The sequence below is a fragment of the Sturnira hondurensis genome, unplaced genomic scaffold, assembly GCF_014824575.4.
Source record: "Sturnira hondurensis isolate 20B ecotype Veracruz unplaced genomic scaffold, ASM1482457v3 Scaffold0022910, whole genome shotgun sequence".
Lineage (NCBI taxonomy): Eukaryota > Metazoa > Chordata > Mammalia > Chiroptera > Phyllostomidae > Sturnira > Sturnira hondurensis.
Window position 1 is genome coordinate 8,176,004 of NW_028095541.1, and position 18,799 is coordinate 8,194,802.

General features: G+C 39.2%; 1 protein-coding gene across 2 annotated transcripts in view; it reads left to right on the forward strand.

Moving 5' to 3' along the window:
- The first annotated feature begins 388 nt into the window (after positions 1-388).
- ZMYM2 (zinc finger MYM-type containing 2) overlaps positions 389-18,799 on the forward strand; it is a 125,879-nt gene continuing 107,468 nt past the window's right edge. Inside the window, exons 1-2 of one of the 2 annotated variants that reach the window (XM_037037239.1) lie at positions 389-576; positions 1,333-1,401. The gene's annotated coding sequence lies outside the window, so the exon portion shown is untranslated. The remainder of the gene's footprint in view (positions 577-1,332; positions 1,402-18,799) is intronic. The other variant, XM_037037240.1, reaches the window with a different exon arrangement.

The window sequence follows — 18,799 nt, forward strand, 5'->3', positions numbered from 1 at the left end:
GGCCATCCCCTCAAGGGGTTCCTGAAGGAAGGGAGATCCAACCAATGGAAGTGCCCTGGGCACCTAAGCCAGCCTTCCCCGCAAGCCAATTGGGATGCGGAGGGCGGGGCGTTTTTTGACTCGGCCGTGCAGCCGCCTCCGCCTCCTCCGCCGCCACCACCTCCTCCTCCTCCTGCTCCAGCTCCTGCTCCAGCTCCTGCTCACTGCACTAAACCCGCGGCTGGACCGAGCGGAGTAGTGCGCGTCGCCGAAGGGGGTGGGTCGGGGGAGGGGAGGTTCGTTCCACGGAGCCGCAACCAGAACCGGGTGAGCCTCGTCCCCGTGGCCTTCGCAGTCCCGGCCCGCGGACAGTGGGGGTGGGTGGGTGCAGCGCAGCCCAGGGAGGCGGAGGCTGCCGGGGAGGCGGAGATGAACGAGGGCGGCCTCCGGAGCCTCCCACCGGCCCGGGACTAACCCCCGCGGCGCGGTTGCCGTCGCCCCTGCGCGTCGGAACCTGGGGGCTGGTCTGGGCTAGCTCATGTCACGGTGCCGTCGCGTGCGGCCTGAGGGCTGCGGGTGAGAGGCCGGGCGGGCTGGGTGAGTTCGCCGGGAGGGGGGCGCCCGAGCGGGGGGGTGGTCTTGGGCATTTTTCTTTTTCTCCGGGGGGGGGGGAGGTGGGGGAGGGGCGGCCGGTCCTCAGTTTCTGAGACTCGCTGAAGCCGGGGCCCCCAAGTTTGGGGGCGAGGGTCAGTGTCTGCGCCGGGCCCTTCTCCGCTCTCCCGTCCCTGGTACTGTGCGGCCCTGCTCCGCACGTATTGTTTGGCTGGGTCTCTAATGGCGGACGGGGAGGCAGCGCAGCCGGTCTCCGACTGCGGAGGGAGCGGGTGGGGGGGGCGAGTCTAGGGCCCAGAGCAAACGTTTGGGGCAAATATCGGAGATTTCAGCCCAGGGGCGACGCGAGCTGTTTTTACTTTAGAGTCGGTGCCTTTAAGAGTCGGGAGAGTCTCCGAGTGGGCCCATTTGGGAGAAAATCCCATTCCCTTGCTGGCGTCGAGGCAACGTTTGCCCTTCCCCCGTTCCCTTCCCTGGGGCAGGTTGCATACCCTCCGCCTTCTCCCTCCAGATTTTACCTTCCATTTAGGTTTTGGTACCAGATTTTTATTTTACGTCGTTTTGTTTCTCTTTACGTCCGAGGGATTGTTGAGGGATTGTTGGGCTGGGCAGTGATAACAGAAGAGCCGAACCTCCTTGACCTCTATTCCCTTATCTGTTTCCTTCTGGTGAGAAAGAAGGGTTGATTGGCCTACCTGGCTAGGTTCTTTGATACATTTCTCATTTTTCGTCTTACCCCAGGAGCAGAAATCGTCTTCAACCCTGTGTGGTGCATCTTTGACAGAAAGAGAGAAGGAAAATACCCTCATTGTGAGTCTTTTACTCGTGATTTGTTGCTCTTAGAGGAAGTTGTCAGGTTGTAGGGGTTCAGCCTTAGAACCTGTCTGTCCCCCTTGTTTTGAGGGGGAAGATCATACCGGGGCAAAGCCTGGGTAATGGTTGGGGAGGCGTCTGGGAGTGGGCACTGCCATTTGTACTGGTGCAGATAGTGCTCCTGCTGCTGCAACACCAACCTCAGCAACCAGACGTTGGTCCTGCAGCTAGCTGCTCACGTTACTCAGAGGAGGGTTGCAGGGACAGAGGGCATATTTCTGGTGCCCTCTAGAGTTCCACAGTGGGAACTGGAGTTAGTTCGTTTTAAAAGCTATGCAAGCAACCATTTTTAACCTTTTTTTCTACCTTTCCGATAGATAATGGATTTATCAGAAAAATTGAAAGAACCATTTTACTCTTTGTTTGTGTCTTATTTAAAACTCAGATTTTGATTCTTAGTGTTAATGAATTGGTAGATCTCTTTCATGTTTGCGTAGGCATGAAGTCCGCTCCTTTAATATTTGTAGTTCACCATCAATAGTATACTGATAACACCAGCCCTCTGCTTCAGTTACTCTAGTTGCCCATTTTCTGTGCTCAGTAGTCTTCACTTGAGTCATTCTTAAATGTGTTATTTGAGTTACTGTTTAATGCTTGCAATTTTATTTTAAGTCAGTCTGATAATGTTCTTTACAATAAGATAAACATAATCAAAACTTAAATCATTTGAAATTAGTTACAAAATATCAGTAAAGTTGCACTATAGGCACATTGTATTTCTTGAGTCCATTGACAGTTGATACTGTAACTTGAAGATCTCTGTGAGAGGCGAGTCATACATAAGTATGGTAGCTTATACTTAATTATTAAGTCCCAAAAGGGTCGAAGGACAGTTAATTGGTGAATATTTTCTGAATACTGATTGTAAAGGATGATTTAAAAGTGACAGCTCATATTAAATAGAGTAGCATTCTAGGCACAGTACACAACTCTTTCATGTATTATTTCCTTTAATCTTAGCAAGTAGCCTCTAGGGCATAAAAGTAGCATGTGTTGAGCCCCAATTGTATGCTTGCACTATGGTAAGCTAAGTTAAAAAGTTGATTTAGAAATTTTCAAGTTTATGAGTGAGAGTAGTACACTGAATCTCTGTGTACTTATCATTTATGTACTGTAATTTGTACACCCATGTCCAAACTAATTTTAATGTCTATTGAGTAATTTGATACTCATGAAAACCCAGTGATAAAGGTGATATTCATATTCCTAGTTAGTAGAGGAAGAATAATAGTACCAGATGTCATTCTTGTTTTGCTTAATGATTTAGCTTGGAATAAAAAGTATTTTAAAATGCCAGTTAATGGTGTTTTAATGTGTCAGACAAGATGGAGAAAACCTGACAATTTTTAATTGACTTTGACTAAATAAGTTTATTATTTATTGGGCACTTAATATGAGTTAGGTGGTATTAGATATACTTACGAACTATGTTGACAGTTAAAATACATACTTAGGGGTTTTTCTTTAGAGCATTCTTTCTTAAAAAATATTTTACTTATTTATTTTTAGAGAGAGGGGAAGGGAAGGAGAAAGAGTGGGAGAGAAACATCAATGTGTGGTTGCCTCTCATGTGACCCCTACTGGGGACCTGGCCTGCAACCCAGGCTTGTACCCTGACTGGGAATCGAACTAGCGACCCTTTGCTTCACAGGCCTGTGCTCAATCCACTGAGCTACACCATAGAGCATTCTTAATAGTTATGTATCACATTCCTTTCGTACCTGTCCTTTTAAAAAATTGGGGGAAAGTTACTGGGTGGTTCCTACTTTTCCATGTTCTTTTTTTTTCTTTAAAAGGTTATTTTTAAATTTATTTATAGATAGAGGGGAAGGGAGAAAGAGGGAGAGAAACATCAGTGTGTGGTTGCCTCTTGCATGCCCCCCCACTGGGGACCTGGCGTACAACCCAGGCATGTGTCCTCACTGGGAATCAAACCAGTGACCTTTTGGTTTGAAGGCTAGTGCTTAGTCCACTGAGCCACACCAGCCAGGGCCTCAGCATGTTCTAGTTTTGTGTAATCTCTTAGGCTGGACTTTTGTACCTCATTTGCTGACATAGTCCTACATCACTTAGATGTCACACAAGTTCTGACGGATGTTTTTTGACATATCACCTGTGTAAGTGTTTATAGTCTTAAAAGTTTCATTATACTTTAGCCTTTGAGATAAAGTGAATCTTTACCTTTAATCAGATGCCGTAGTGTTAATGTAATGGAAGGAATCCGTATGAAATTCTGGAGCTCTCTCTTTGTTGTCAAAAAGTGGAATAATTAGAAGTTTTGTATTTTTTCTTTCTTTCCAGGCATTAACATTTGTCTCTGCTCCATGTAACAACATTTTAAACATGGATTATTATTATACTGAATAACACTTATTATAAGAAGACTCTTGGCATATTCAACTTGCATGTGTGTTTTAGGAAATGCAGTGAGTCCAAACACCCAGTGGATTCTTGAACAGTAATTTTATGCAGGGCATTTTCAGTTAGGAAACAGGTAGACAGAGAGATGGCTTCAAGTCCATGCATTTTCCATTTTTTAAAATTTTAGTTGGTTAATTTTCCATTTCTGTCAGAGCATAGAACTGGCTTTGTAGAATTGAACAGGACTTTTGAACTAAGCAAACCTAAAACTTCTTACGCATAACTGCAGTGTGTCAAGACCTATGAAGTTGTCAGTGAGGAAAACTGCTGTTAGATAAATCCATAATTTTGAATTGTGGGACCCTACCTAACACTTGTAGTTTATTTGTATTTTTTACTTTGTTTGTATACCAGCAAGAAAATTCTGTTTTACATATTTGGAGTTGCAAATTTTTACATTTGCAACCTTTTTTTAAACAAACAACTCACTTTGTAATTTTAGATTTCTGTTAATTCAAATGGAGATGGGAAGAGAATTGTTGAGACCAGCAGTAAACCCTTAATGGTAGCAAGATAAGTTGGTCATCTTCCCCTGGCTGGGTAGTGTTGTCCGGATATGCCAGGTTCAATCCCCAGTCAGGGCACACAAAAGAATCAACCAATGAATGTGTAAATGAGTAGAACAATAAATCACTGTTTCTCTCTCTCTCTCTCTAAAATCAATAATTAAAAATTTTTAAAAATAAGTTGGTCAGCTCAGTGTGAGCTAAAATTTGGATTAAAAACATTTCAGTGAATTTGTTTTATTGCATATTTTAAAATACATTAATTTTTATACCAAGTTTTAATAACACTTGAAGTATTTGGAAGTCTAGAAGAAATTTTTGTATATCATTAAAAAATTTAATTTAGAGTTAAAAGATGTATAGAGGGGATTGCAAAATTACTTGATCACATGGCTAGTTTGGGATTTGTTTATTTTAACCTCATAGCAGTCCATTGAAAAGTAGAATACAATTTTTTTAAAGGCTGTATTTTTAGAGAGGGGGGAAGGGAAGGAAATGGAGAGAAACATCTCTGTGAGAGAGAGGAATAGCTGCCTCTCACATACCCCCAACCAGCAACCTGGCCTATAACCCAGGCTTATGCCTCAACTGGGAAATGAACCTGTGACTCCTTGGTTTGCAGGCTGGCACTCAGTCCACTGAGCCATACCAGTCAGTGCAGAAGTAATAAAATTTAAGGAAATCCATGGTTTTTAATTTGGAAAAGGGAATAATTGTTGGGGGTTTATTTTTAATGATTTTATTAGTGTCCTGTAAGTCTTGATGTTTGTTATTATAAAAAGTGATTTAAGAATATACTTTGGTCCCAGTCAGGGCACATGACCTGGGTTGCAGGCCAATTCCCAGCAGGGGATTCAGGAGAGGCAACCATACATTGATACTTCTCTCCTTCCCTTCCCCTGTAAAGGTAAATACATAAAATCTAGAAGAAAAAAAAACTTCGGATATTAGGACAGATAAGTAATGAGTATTTAGATGATCTGGTTTAAAAAGACATTTAAATACTTCATTGTTTTATGTTAAATTGTTTTTGTCTATTTTTGTTGAAGTTATCAAATTATAGAGAATTTCAATCATTTTTTTAAGGTTTTTTATTTTTGTTGAACCTCCACCCAAAGACATTTTTTTTCATTGCTTTTAGAGAGAGAGAGAAAGACAGAGACAGATAATGATGTGAGACAGAAACGTTGATCGGTTGCCTCGTATATGTGCCCCTACCAGGGATTGAACTCACAAACTAGGTATGTGCCCTGGCTGGGAATACAATCTGGAAACTTTCATTCTGTGGGATGACCCTCCAACCAACTGAGCCACATTGGCCATGGCTCAGTCATTATCTTTCATATCAGTAGGCTGCCAAGGATCAGACTTCTCTTTCTTTTCCAGAGGTTTTAGATTTTTTTTCTTTAATAGTGTACCTAGTGAATTTGAAGTCAAATTTGTTTTTGTGAATTTGAAGTTTAAAGATTAAAGAAATAAATTCATCTCAAACTAATATAATGTATGTCATCAATTACAGATAAATTGTAAAATGTTTAGAACATTTTATCTTTACCATTTAAGTATAATTTAAATAAAAAAAAGTTTAATTTAATTTATTTAGAGAGGATGGGAGGCAGAGAGAAACATCAATGTGTGGTTGCCTCACATGCACCCCCTATAGGGGATCTGGCCCACAACAAAGGCATGTGCCCTGACTGGTAATCGAACTGGTGACCCTTTGATTCACAGGATAGCAGTCCAAGCTGAAATCAATCAATCAATCTTTAAAAAAGTTAATGTTAAATTGTAGTTTTAAGATAAATTTACTAGGAATAGAATTAATTGTTGCAACCTCAAATATAAAAAATTGTGAAGGATATCATAATTCTTACAGTAAACTTACTTCTTTTAAATAATTTAGATTGAGCCCTGGCTGGTGTAGCTCAGTGGATTGAGTGTGGGCTGTGAACGAAAGGGTCGCCAGTTTGATTCCTGGTCAGGGCATATGCCTGGGTCTTGGGCCAGGTCTCCAGTGGGGGCCACGTGAGAGGCAACCACACATTGATGTTTCTCTCTTTTTCTCACTTCCTTCCCCTCTCTCTATAAATGAATAAATAAAACCTTAAAAAAAAATAAGTAAATAATTTAGATTGGATAGGAAAAATGCTTAAATTGCTATTTTAAGTAAAATTGTGAAGCATGGTTAGAGGTTTCAGACAGAAGAGAGTTCATAAAATGTTCATAAAATTCAGTGGGACAAATTATTGGGTTTTTACTTTATAACAATGCCGTGTGTATATTTTGCTATAATTACATACCTTGTATGGATTTATTTTTATAGCATTTGGAACCAAAATCATGGTTTTCTAACTTAAAAAAAACTTTTCTTGTAATGCTGGAACAATTTTATAAATCATTCATTTCAAAGAGGCCTAGGAAGAGCATTTCATGGACTATTGAGCTGGGTCAGACTTAGAATAGTTCAAGCTAATTAGTCAGGGCAGTACAGAAGCCATTCTTGAAATTGTGTATTGTAACATCTATATATCATGGAGTCATACTTAGAAAATGTTTTCTGTTAACAGTTGTTCAGCAGTTTCTTTGGCTGTATACTCAGATGAGTGTTTCATGTAGACTTTGAATGCTACACTCCAGAACCCTAATTTGGAATTTTAGGTTATTGGTTAGGTCCAGTGATTATCATATTAGTGAATTGTGCATTCAGTTCTATAAAATTAAAGAAATGTTCGAGTGACAATGAAACTTTAGATTAAATGAAATTTTTATTATATCATTTTTTAAAAAATTATATTTTATTGTTTATATTATGTCAGTTCCTGTATTTCTTCCTTTACCCCTTCTACCCAGTACCCGCACTCAGTGAATCTAGACTGGTTCCTGCTAGTAATGGGCCTGGGGCCCCTTAGCAAGAGATATTGGGCAGAGCTGGGGGCTCCATGAAGCCAGCTACTGCTTGTTTGATAGGATTTAGGAAGTTGTGAAGCTTGAGCCAAGACCAAGGCATTCATATGGAAACATAAGTTACTCAGATATGGCACCAACCCACTGTCTCTGTGGCACTGTGGCTCTATGGGGGGAGGGCTCAGAAATGAGACATTGGTCTTGGCCCACCTTTCTTTTGGAGAGAAAACTGTCCTCCAGCTTCCGCCTTGATGCCAGACACTTTAGTTCCTTCCCCTATGCCACTGGTGCCTTTTAAGCTGCCACTTTAGTGCTGCATCTCAGAGGGAGTGAATCTGAGTGAATACAGGTATGGCTTTTTTAGGGGGAACTGTTTGGGACTCCAGAAATTTCTTCCACCTACTCAATTCCTGCTGGTTTTTGCAACTGTAAGTTGTAGAGACTCATGTTCCAACCAGTTGGAACCCTTGGCTGGGGGGCTTGGTGTGAGAAAGTCCCAAACCTTCTCACTCCCGAGATATCCCTCATGAAGTTTTATCCACTACACGTGCATATGGGACCAGCCCTATCCACATCTGTGCCCTTCCTACCAGTCTGGATAGATGTGGTTTATTTAATTTTGTAATTGTCAGTCTTCCATTCAACTCTGTTTCTGATGGTTCTGTTTCATGGTAGTTCTGTATTTTAGTTGTAATTTACATGAGATTGTGCAAGGAGTTAAGCCATGTTTACCTATGCTGCTATCTTGACCTGATGTCCTATTATACCTTTTAAAAATTTTATTTGTCTTTTAGAGGGGAAGGGAAGGGGAGAGGGAGAGAAATATCAATGTATGGTTGCCTCTTGTGTGTTTCCTGCTGGGAACTGGCCTGCAGCCCAGGCATGTGCCCTGACTGGGAATCGAACCTCGATCCTCTGGTTTGCAGGGCCGTGCTCAATCCACTGAGCTACACCAGCCAGGCTAAATTAATTTATTTTTAGAGAGAGAGTAAGGGAGGGAGAAAGACAGGGAGAGAAAAATCTCCCCATTGCCTCTTGCATTCCCCCAACCAGGGGCCTGTTCGAAATTCAGGCATGTGCTCTGACCAGGAATTGAGTTTGCAGGCCAGTGCTCAACCCACTGTACCACACGAGCTGGGGCTCCTTGTTTTAATTAGTTACTTTATATCATTACTATGAAATTAAACTTGTCTTAGCTTTACAGCTATCATTACCGTGAATATTGTCTTACTTTCTGTGTTGATTTTTGTCTTTAATATTGTTTATTCCTATTTTTTTAACTTTAAAGATTTTTTAAAATTTATTTTTAGAAAGAAGGGAAGGGAGGGAGAGAGAGAGATACGTTGATGTGTAAGAGAAACATCTATTGGTTGCCTCTCATTGGCCCCAACCCGGCCACTTGCCCTGTAGTCCAGGTTCTTTTGGTTTGTAGCAGGACATGCAACCCACTGAGCTATGCCAGTTCAGTCTCTAGCCCTGTTTCTTAATCAAGTAAGTTTATTGCCTGCCTTATAAATCATCACATCTATATCTCCAAACATTGTTTTTGCATTGCTCATCAAAGAGAAGCTTCTGTTCAAATTAGTCTTTGTCTTCCTTGAAACAAATTCCTGACTTCTATTATTTCCTGTTCATTTCACTTGTACATCACATTTTCATCCTTGATGTCCTTGCCCAGCTGTTTCGTCCACTCTTCCTCCTAACTCCTTTTGCATTAAAAAACAAACAAACACAGTATCTGTAATAGTATCCTGTGTCCTAAGTCTAATTTTTCTGTACTTATTTGAGGCATGAAATTTTAATAAACTTAAATTTGGTCAAAGATGCCATGTGGGTGTAGTTCTAATGGTATATTGGGACTTCATATGGAAAGGGGTCTAGTGAAACTTAATTTTGCAGCTCTTCTGCCTAAATAAATTTTTGTCACTTGAGTGTTACAGGGGATTTGCAGTATGACATGAGTTTTGGAGTCTGGTTAGGGTTCAAATCTGTCTTGCCTACAAAGGAACTTTGGGATGATGAAATGTTCTAAAACTATATTGTGGTAACGACTATACAAATACATAAATTTACTAAAATTCATCAAAGATTTCATGTAAAATAAATAAATTTTATTGTATGCAAATTATGCCTCAGTAAAGCTGTTAAAATGTAATTTTGCTTTACTGTTTACAAGTTGGTGATCTGTAGTAAGTCATTTTACCTCTGAGCCTTATTTTACTTATTTTGACAAGTGAGTATAGTAAGTAATGCCTGCTCTCCTAAGATTGCTTATGAGATAAGGATTAATAGTATTATAGGCTATGTGACTGGCCAATGGTAGTTGCTCAGTTAGCAGCAGCTACAATTATCCGTATGGACCAAACATGAATTTGTTGCTACCAGTAGTACATTGAAGGAGTACATTAAACTCACTGAATGCTCATCTGAGAGTAAAGAGGAGGATTATATCTTCTTCTTTACCTGCTTCTCTTATTAGCTACCTTATTAGCCTAAAAGTGGGCTAAAGTGCTCTGTCCTTCAGAATCTAAGCACCTTTTCCAAACTTCCAAACTTTTTCCTTTTCCCAGGCTTTTCAGAGGAAGTTCACTGACTTGTACTCTCAACAATATACCAGATGTGCTCTTTTGAGTTCACTAGTGACTTGTCAAATCTTCAAGTGCCTCTTTTTTTGTATTCTGTAACACTCGAAATTTATTATATTCTTTGAAACTCTCTTGACTTCTGGGACCTTGAACTTAATATGGTTTTATTCTTATATTTTTTATCTTCTTCTTCACTTCCCCAAAATGTTGAGGCATTTAAGTGTCCTTATTTCTCAAGATACTTAGCTCTGTCTCCTGTTTTGTACTTGAACCGTAGTTCATTGTGTTAGAAAATAGGTCCTTATGTGTATTTACAGGGTACTTGCCCCCTGTTCCTTATTCTAGTCTACTGCCAAATCAATTTTTTCAAAAGTCCAGCCTGAACTGCTTGGATCAGTTGCTTTGCAGAAACTTGAGGAGGGATTCCTATTGGCTTATGAAACAAAATACAAACTAGTCTGGACTTTAAAAAGAAGAAATCAATTAGGAAATGTGTTATGTTTTAGGTGTGTTCTCAGTGTTCAGTTTAGGGGAGAGAATCTGGAAATGAATACATAGAAACATAATAGACGATATATAGAAATAGTTGTATGTATATCAGGACAGTTTTGAAGAATATTTTGGTTATAAAAATAAAACATGCTTTTAAAATCTTCAGGTAGTAAAGAAATATATGAGGTGATAAATGAAAGTTTCCCATAATCCATTTTTTGAGACCAGTGTTTCCATTTAAAAATATATTACAATTTGTTCCTGCATATAGACTATTATCAGTAATTGACATTTTTGATGCAGGTGTGATATTATTTTTTTAAGATTTTTATTTATTATTTATTTATCTTTAGAGGAGAAGGGAAAGAGAGAGGGAGAGAAATAATCAATGTATGGTTGCCTCTGCCAAGGACACACAATGTATCGTGTGTCCCCTGCCAGGAACTTTCCTGCAACCCAAGCTTGTGCCCCGACTGGGAATCAAACTGCGATCCTCTGGTTTGTAGGCCCGCACTGAATCCACTGAGCGACACCAGCCAGGGCTCAAGGTGTGATACTCTTATAATCTCTTGCCTATCCTTATATGTTGTAAAACCATTCAGCTGATTAATGTTTGACTTCTAGTGGTCAGTGTATCAGACTAGTTCACAGCCTTGGTTCTATATGATTAAGGGATACTGTGATATGATGAAAGCTATGTGGACTTTAGGTATAAACTCTGGTTTTGCCCGTAGTATGCCGTAGGAAAGTTATCTGATAACAGAATAGTTTACCATCTGCAAAATGGGGTCATAATATGATGGGGGAATCCATAAATGAGAATTGTCTTCTGGAAGGTGGGCCCCATATAATACAGCCTTCCCTCCTAAGTGAGTGTTCTAAGAATCCATCTGTATCAGTGTACCAGTTGTCATTGTTGTGAGAGTCTGTGTTCAGTTTCAGTGACTTTTTTTTGAAGACTCTTTCAACTCATTTGCCCATTTCATGATGGGTGATTTATGAGCGCACTACCCCATATCACACTGAATGTTCAGCAGTGTTTGACCAAAAATGCATGTCCCCTGTTCAACCCTCCCTATTCACCCAATCTTGCCCAGAGTGCCTTTTTTTCTCTCTCTCTCCCCCTCCTTAAAAAAGTCATTAAGGGGAAATGTTTTGCTGATATGGAAGAGATGAAACAAAAAATGGCAGAAGCACTAAAAGACATCAAAATCAGTGAGTTCAAGAATTGTTTTCAGCAGTGGAAAAAACATCTTAACATGTGTATTGCATCAAATGGAGAGTACTTTGAAGGTGATTGAAGTTTACACATGTAAGAACAAATACACAATTTTTTATAGATCTTTTTCAGGTGGTCCTCATGTATTTAAGATATCTATATATTAAGGTAGTTTCTATGAGTGTGGTACCAAGTACTGGTATGTCTTTATAAATGGTAATTGTTGTTATTATATTAGATGTATGATAGAATTGAGAGTCAAAAGTAGAGCTCAAGTTATGAGGAATGAATAAAGGAGAGAAATGAAGTAAGACTTAATGAGCACCTTTGCTTCAGAGCTTGTAATACTTACTAGATAATTAAAAAAAAACTACATTGAGTTGTAACTGATAGATAGGATTGACCATTTACTTTGTGAAGTTTGTCTCTTAAGGGGACAAAACACCCAAGAATTTTCTTCGGTGTATAGTCCATGTTCTTTTTCTGTCCCTTTGATTTTTAAGACCAATAAGTGAACATCTAAAGAACATATCTCTGGGAAAGAATGCTGATCAGAATTTTCATGAGATTTGGGTCTTATGAAATGGAGGTCGTATGTGTTTATTTAGTAATAATCTATTACTACATTCATTAAAATTTTATTTAGTAATAGGACTACTTGGAGAAGTAGCCCTTAGTACCTGAAGTTCAGCTTTTTTGAATTTGTGGTCCCATTGCCTTATTTTTGTTTCTTTAGTCCCTACCTGAGGATATATGTTTGTGAGGATTTTTTTTTTGAAGAGAGAAGGGGGTGAGGCAAGAGAAACATTGATGTGAGAGAGAAACAGATTGGCTGCCTCTTGTATGTGTCCCAGTGGGGGATGAACCCGCAGCCTAGGATGAACCTGCCATATTTAGGTGTAAGGAATGCCACTCCAACAAATGGAACCACTCAGCAAGGGCCCATTGGCTTATTGATGCAGGTACTGCTGTTTCTTTAGGTGAGGTAAAGTTTTTTTTAAAAAATATATTTTATTGATTATGCTGTTATAGTTGTCACATTTTCACCCCTTTATTCCCTTCCGCCCTGCACACCCCTCCCATCTGCATTTCCCCCCTTTAGTTTATGTCCATGGGTCCTACATATGAGTTCTTTGGCTTCTACATTTCCTATACTGTTCTTAACCTCTATCTGTCTATTTTCTACCTACCATTTATGCTACTTATTCTTTGTACCTTTTTCGCCTCTCTCCTCCTCCCACTCCCTTGCTGTTGACCACCACCCCCCCCCCCCCATGTGATCTTCATCTCTGTGATTCTGTTTCTGTTCTAGTTCTTTGCTTAGTTTTTGTTTTTGTTTCAGGTTCAGTTGTTAATAAAGTGAGTTTGTTGTCATTCTACTGTTCATATTTTTTATCTTTTTCTTAGATAAGTCCTTTTAACATTTCATATAATAAGGGCTTGGTGATGATGAACTCCTTGAACTTGACCTTATCTGGGAAGCACTTCATCTGCCCTTCCATTCTAAAAGATAGCTTTGCTGGATAGAATAATCTTGGATGTAGGTCCTTGCCTTTCATGACTTGGAATACTTTCCAGCCCCTCTTGCCTGCAAGGTTTCTTTTGAGAAATCAGTTGACGGTCTTAGGGGCACTCCTTCATAGGTAACTGTCTCTTTTCTCCAGTTGCTTTTAAGATTCTCTCCTTCTTAATCTTGGGTAATTAACTATGATGTTCCTTGGTGTGGTCCTCCTTGGGTTCAACCTCTTTGGAACATTGAGCTTCCTGGACTTCCTGGAAGTCTTACTTTCTTTGCCAGGTTGGGGAAATTCTCCTTCATGACTTGTTCAATTGAATTTTCAGTTTCTTGCTCTTCTTCTTGTCCTTCTAGCACCCCTATGATTTAGATGTTGGAATGTTTAAGGATGTCCTGGAGGTTCCTAAGCCTCATTTTTTTAAATTCCTGTTTCTTCATTCTGTTCTGGTTGAATGTGTCTTTCTTCCTTCTGCTCCAAATCGTTGATTTGAGTTCCGGTTTTCTTCCTGTCACTGTTGGCTCCCTGTATATTTTCCTTTATTTCACATAGCATATCCTTCATTTTTCTCTCTAATTTGTGACTATATTCAGCCACTTCTGTGAGCATCCTGATTACCAGTGTTTTGAACTGTGCCTCTGATAGGTTGGCTCTCTCTTTCTCTCTTAGTTGTATTTTTTCTGGAGCTTTGATCTGTTCTTTCATTTGGGCCATTTTTTTTATCTTAATGCACCTGTTACATAGTAAGGGGTGGAGCTTTAGGTGTTCACCAGGGCAGGGCAACTCGTATGGGTGCATTGTGATGCTGTCTGTGGGGGAGAGGTCTGAGGGAACAGTGCCACTTACTCTGCTCTCTATGGGGGTAAGGTCACTTACCCCATAACCTAAAATCAAATTGGGCCCTTATATTGCCAATCCCCAGCTGGGTGGGTTTGTGTACCTTCCAGGACCCTGTGGATCTCTCCAATGAATTCTCCTGTGAGGTTGGGAATTTCTCCCGCTGCTTCAACCCCCACAGGCATTTTCAGTCAGAGGTTTTGAGGCTTCATTTCCCTGTACTGGAACCCTGGGTTGCGAGGTTTGTCTTGCTCCCCAGTTGTTCCTCCTGGTTTATGTGCATGTGAGCATAAGACCGCCGGCCACTGCCTTGCCAGTCCCAGTCCTCCAGCCACCACCTTCCCTTGAGTCCTCTCTGCCTGGCTGCCTGTCTCTGCCCCTGCTACCAGTCTTGGTGAATGTTTCTTTTTTAACTTGTTGGATGTTTGGCCTTCCATATAGTTTGATTTTTTTTGTCAGTTCTGATTGTTTTTTGTTTTTAAATTTGTTGTTCTTCTTTTGGTTGTGCAAGGAGATACAATGTGTCTGCCTATGCCTCCATCTTGGTCAGAAGTCTTCAAGATGAGGTGAGGTCTTAATCATGGAACTTTTAAATTGACGTAAAGAAAGTTGGTACTACCTTTTTTAATAGAAGGTACTACCTTCTATGTCATCATCTTTAAACTCTAGGGAGAATTTGGAATTAAAAACAGTCACTAAACAAGTCGTAAGTTTGGAATATCAAGTATCGTAAGAATAAATAAATGTTTGTTTTCCAATTAATATATGTGGTTCAGGTTTGCTAGTGCTCTCCTAGTTTTTAAACTATGGAGAAAGAAGTCAGGTTCCTTTAGCTGCTTTGGTTAAGGGTTAAAGAGGGATAAGGTATGAAAACCTTCTATTAGAAAGGCTACATTACTAGTCATGGCGATTGAATATGGAAGTAATAAAAAATCATAACCAAAGACAGGGCAAAGATACTTTTTTGTTTTATATTTTGAGGAAATTCTCATCATTTTCTGTCTTATAATGGGGAAACTGGTTTCCCAACAGGGATTGTCCCTGTGAAGGTATTGTCCTTTGGCTCTCAGGGAGGGAAGGAAGTGTATAGTTAAAATTCATTTGTGGGGGCATAATGGAGGAGTTAGCAGCAAAAAAACAAACAACCAATCCAGAGAAGTAATTTATTTCCCTTTATTAGGTAAAAATATTTAGTGAACATTTGTTGTCCAGGCACTGTGTTAAGGGGACATAGTGATAGGCAATAAGAACCTTGGTCTTTGTACTCGTGGACTGATGGGCGATACAGATTACAGCTGCTATAGATATAATTGAAAATTGGGTGAGTATAGCTGAGAAGGTGTGAGTGATGATGTGAGCGTATAGCAAGGGAGATCTGATGTAGACCATGGAGGGGTTAGTGAAGTGCCTGAGGAGGAGGGATCTTGAAGAAGTGACTTTCAGGCTGAGACTAGAGCCTTGGCAGGTATGCCTGAGTGGTTGGAGTGTCATCATGTTACTGAAGGGCTGTGCGATCTGTTCCTGGTTAGGGCACATACCTAGGTTGCTGTTTTATTCCTTGTCTGGGTGTGGGTGCATGTGACCCCCACCCCTCCCCCCTGTGTAGCATGGATCCCCATCCTAGCATGGGTCCCCACTCGGTGTGTACAAAGGCAACTGATTGATGCTTTGCTCTCATTGATGTTCCTCTCTCTTTCCTTGGGTGAGGATAAAAAAAATAAAAATTAAAAAAAACAGGCTGAGACTGAGAAGGAGTTCAGAAGGGAACATTTGGTACATTTTAGGCAGAGAAAGAGTCTGTGCAAAGGGCTTCTGAGGTAAGGAGGATCTTGGATCCTCCACGAACTAAAAGAAGGCTTCTGCTAAATGCAGAAGCTTAATGAGCAGTGTGGGGAAGAGTGATGCTGAAGTTGAATCTAGCATGCAGTCAGGGGTCACATTAGCCAGGAATCTTACAGATCAGGGAAAGAATCTCATGTTTTGTCCTAAGTACACTGGAAAGCCATGTAAGAAGTGATTGGGGATCTTAAAAAAGTCATTTAAAAACAGAAAAATGATGGTTAGTTTCTAGAGCTAAAGGAGTATTAGAAGAGATAAAAGTGGACAGTTTCAAGATTTTTTTAAAAAGATTTTATTATTTTTAGAGGGGAAGGGAAGGAGAAAGAGGGAGGGGAACATTGGCCAACTCTTGCATGTCCCCAGCCAGGGACCCAGCCAGCAATCCAGGCATGTGCCCTGACTGGGAATTGAACAGGCAAGGCAACCCTTTGTTTTGCAGGCCAGTGCTTAATCCACTGAGCCACACCAGCCAGGGCACAGTTTCAAGATTTATTTTCTAAGTAGAATAGGTCCTGGAGATAGATAGCATTGTTGTGAGTGAAGAGAGGTATAGAGATTGAGAAGGAACTCCAGATTTCTATGATTAGTTAGATGCGTAACTTCCCAAAAGGCAAAGACTGGAGAAGATGCAGGCAGGTACAGAGCGAAAGCAAGTTAAAATAACTTGGAATAGGTAGATTGAGGCCTTTTAAACATCTTGATTAAGGTAAATTAAGGAGTCTAGGGTATTGAAGTATTTAAAATTGTGGGAATGGGATGGGATCCCCAAAGATAGTTAAAATTACTTGAAAGTACCTTGCAGTTAAATTTTGGTCCTATGAGCCAGGGAGAGATTGTTACCCCCTAGAAATTCTACATCCTAGAGATAACCTGAATGAATGAATTGATTTATTCATTTATTTATTACATCGAAAGAGATTTTTGTTTAAAGATTCTATTATAATCCTTAAATGGATTTTTAGTAAATTAATCAAATCATTCTTATTAGCTTCTAAAGCCAGAGTAGCATTGTTTTAGACATCTTATAAAAATATGTTAAGAAAATTTTGTTGCTAGACTGTAAACAACATGAAGGCCTAATCTGTTATGTCATGTCATTGGTCCTCTGGTCCTTTTTCTCACTTCGCCAGAAATTAGTGGTATTACCAATTTAGCATGCTTTGCTGCAAATCCTTTTCTGTGCATGTACTGTCATGTACCATTACGAATTAAACAGTAAATTTGTTGTGCATTTTAAAAACATGCATACAATATGTACTTTTTTTTTTTTTTTTTTAGATTTTTCTTATCTTTAGGAAGAAGGGAGGGGAGGGAGAAAGAGGGAGGAGAACATTGATGTGAGAGAAACATTGATCAGTTACCTCATACACACCTTCTTCTTGGGACCAAACCTGCAATCTAGGCATGTGCCCTGACAGGGAATCAGACCAACAGCCTTTTTCTTTGTTGGCCCAACCAACTGAGCCACACTGGCCAAGGCATGCAATTTGCTTTTTTCTCTTAGCTGTATGTCTTCGATATTTTTATGAGTTTGTATAAAAAGATCTACCACTTTTTTTTAAACTGTTGTGCGATATTTCATGGCATGGATATAACACAGTTTAAGACATTTTGTTGATGGACATTTAGTTCAACAATTTTTAATTTTTCAATTTTTTGTTATAGATAATTCTGTTCATAATATGTTGTGGAGAAGTTTTGGGGGGGTTAATGTCTGTTTTCTTTACGTGTAATTCTGATAATAGGAAATACTGAATCAGAATTTATGTACATTATTTTAGTAGATACTGCAAAATTGTCTTCCACCAGCCCACTATGATGACTGCATTTCCATTATTTCTTCACAATCTTGCCAGTATTGGATATTATCAAATAATCAATTTAATTTGTGTTTTTTTAAAGTCAAACTGTGTTTGTTATATATCAATTCTTACATCTTTTTATATGAATATAGATTTAAAAAATATTTTTATACACAATAGTGTTTATTTGCTGTGTAAACATTTTTAATGTAAGGGGTAAATTAATTTTACTATTGCAAGAAATAGGAGTAACTATAACAAGTATGCAAGGCTTATATGAAGGAAATTGTAAAATAATGCCATAGACCATACAAAAGAAAATTGGACTGGAAAGATGTGTATGTCTGGATGGAAAGACTTTAATAATGTAAAAATGTTCATTTTTTTTATACAAATTAATCTCTAAATTTAGTGAAATCCCAATCAAATTCTGGTATATGTAATGTGGTACCAAATTTAAAAGGAAAAATAGGGTAAATAGTGAGAAAGAAGAGACCTCTTCCCTCCTCCGTCATTCATACACTTTTCTTCCCTAGAAGCAAACCACTGTTGTCATTTTTTTAGATATTTATGTAGAAGTATTCTGTGTAGGCATCTATGTGTATTTATGTATGCTTTGTGTATGACTCTGTGTGTATATTTATCCATTGTTCTTTACCTTGTTTGCACTTGATTTATGTGGGGGTTATTACATATTATTGTGTATGTGCATTTAGAGCTACTTCATTGTTTCCAGGGCTTCATAATATTTCATCATTTGCCTTTATCATTATTTATCAGTAGTCTGTTGAGAGACATTTAGGATGTTTTAATCTTTTACCTCTTTAGTGAATATCCTTTTACATTTTTGTTCTTAAAAACATTAGGTAATATATTTGTAGGAAGGATGCCTAGAAGTGTAATTGTTTGGTTAAAGAAGTATTTTTGAGTTGCCCTGCATAGAAATCATATTAGTTTGCAATGTGATACTCATTTGCAGTGTGACACTCTCAATTATCAATGATCAGTTGATAACTGAGAGTATCAACTGAGAGCTCAGTTAGCAACGGTGTAGATCTTTTGATCATTGTCCATCAAAAGGTAGGAGAGAATTGGTGGCCCTTTAGAGTTTAAATATGCATTTCTGTTAAATATTTCACACAATTAAGAGTCAGTTGTATTTCCTTTTCAGGTGAACTGTTTCCCTTTTTTCTTTTTTCCCCTTTATTCTCTTTGA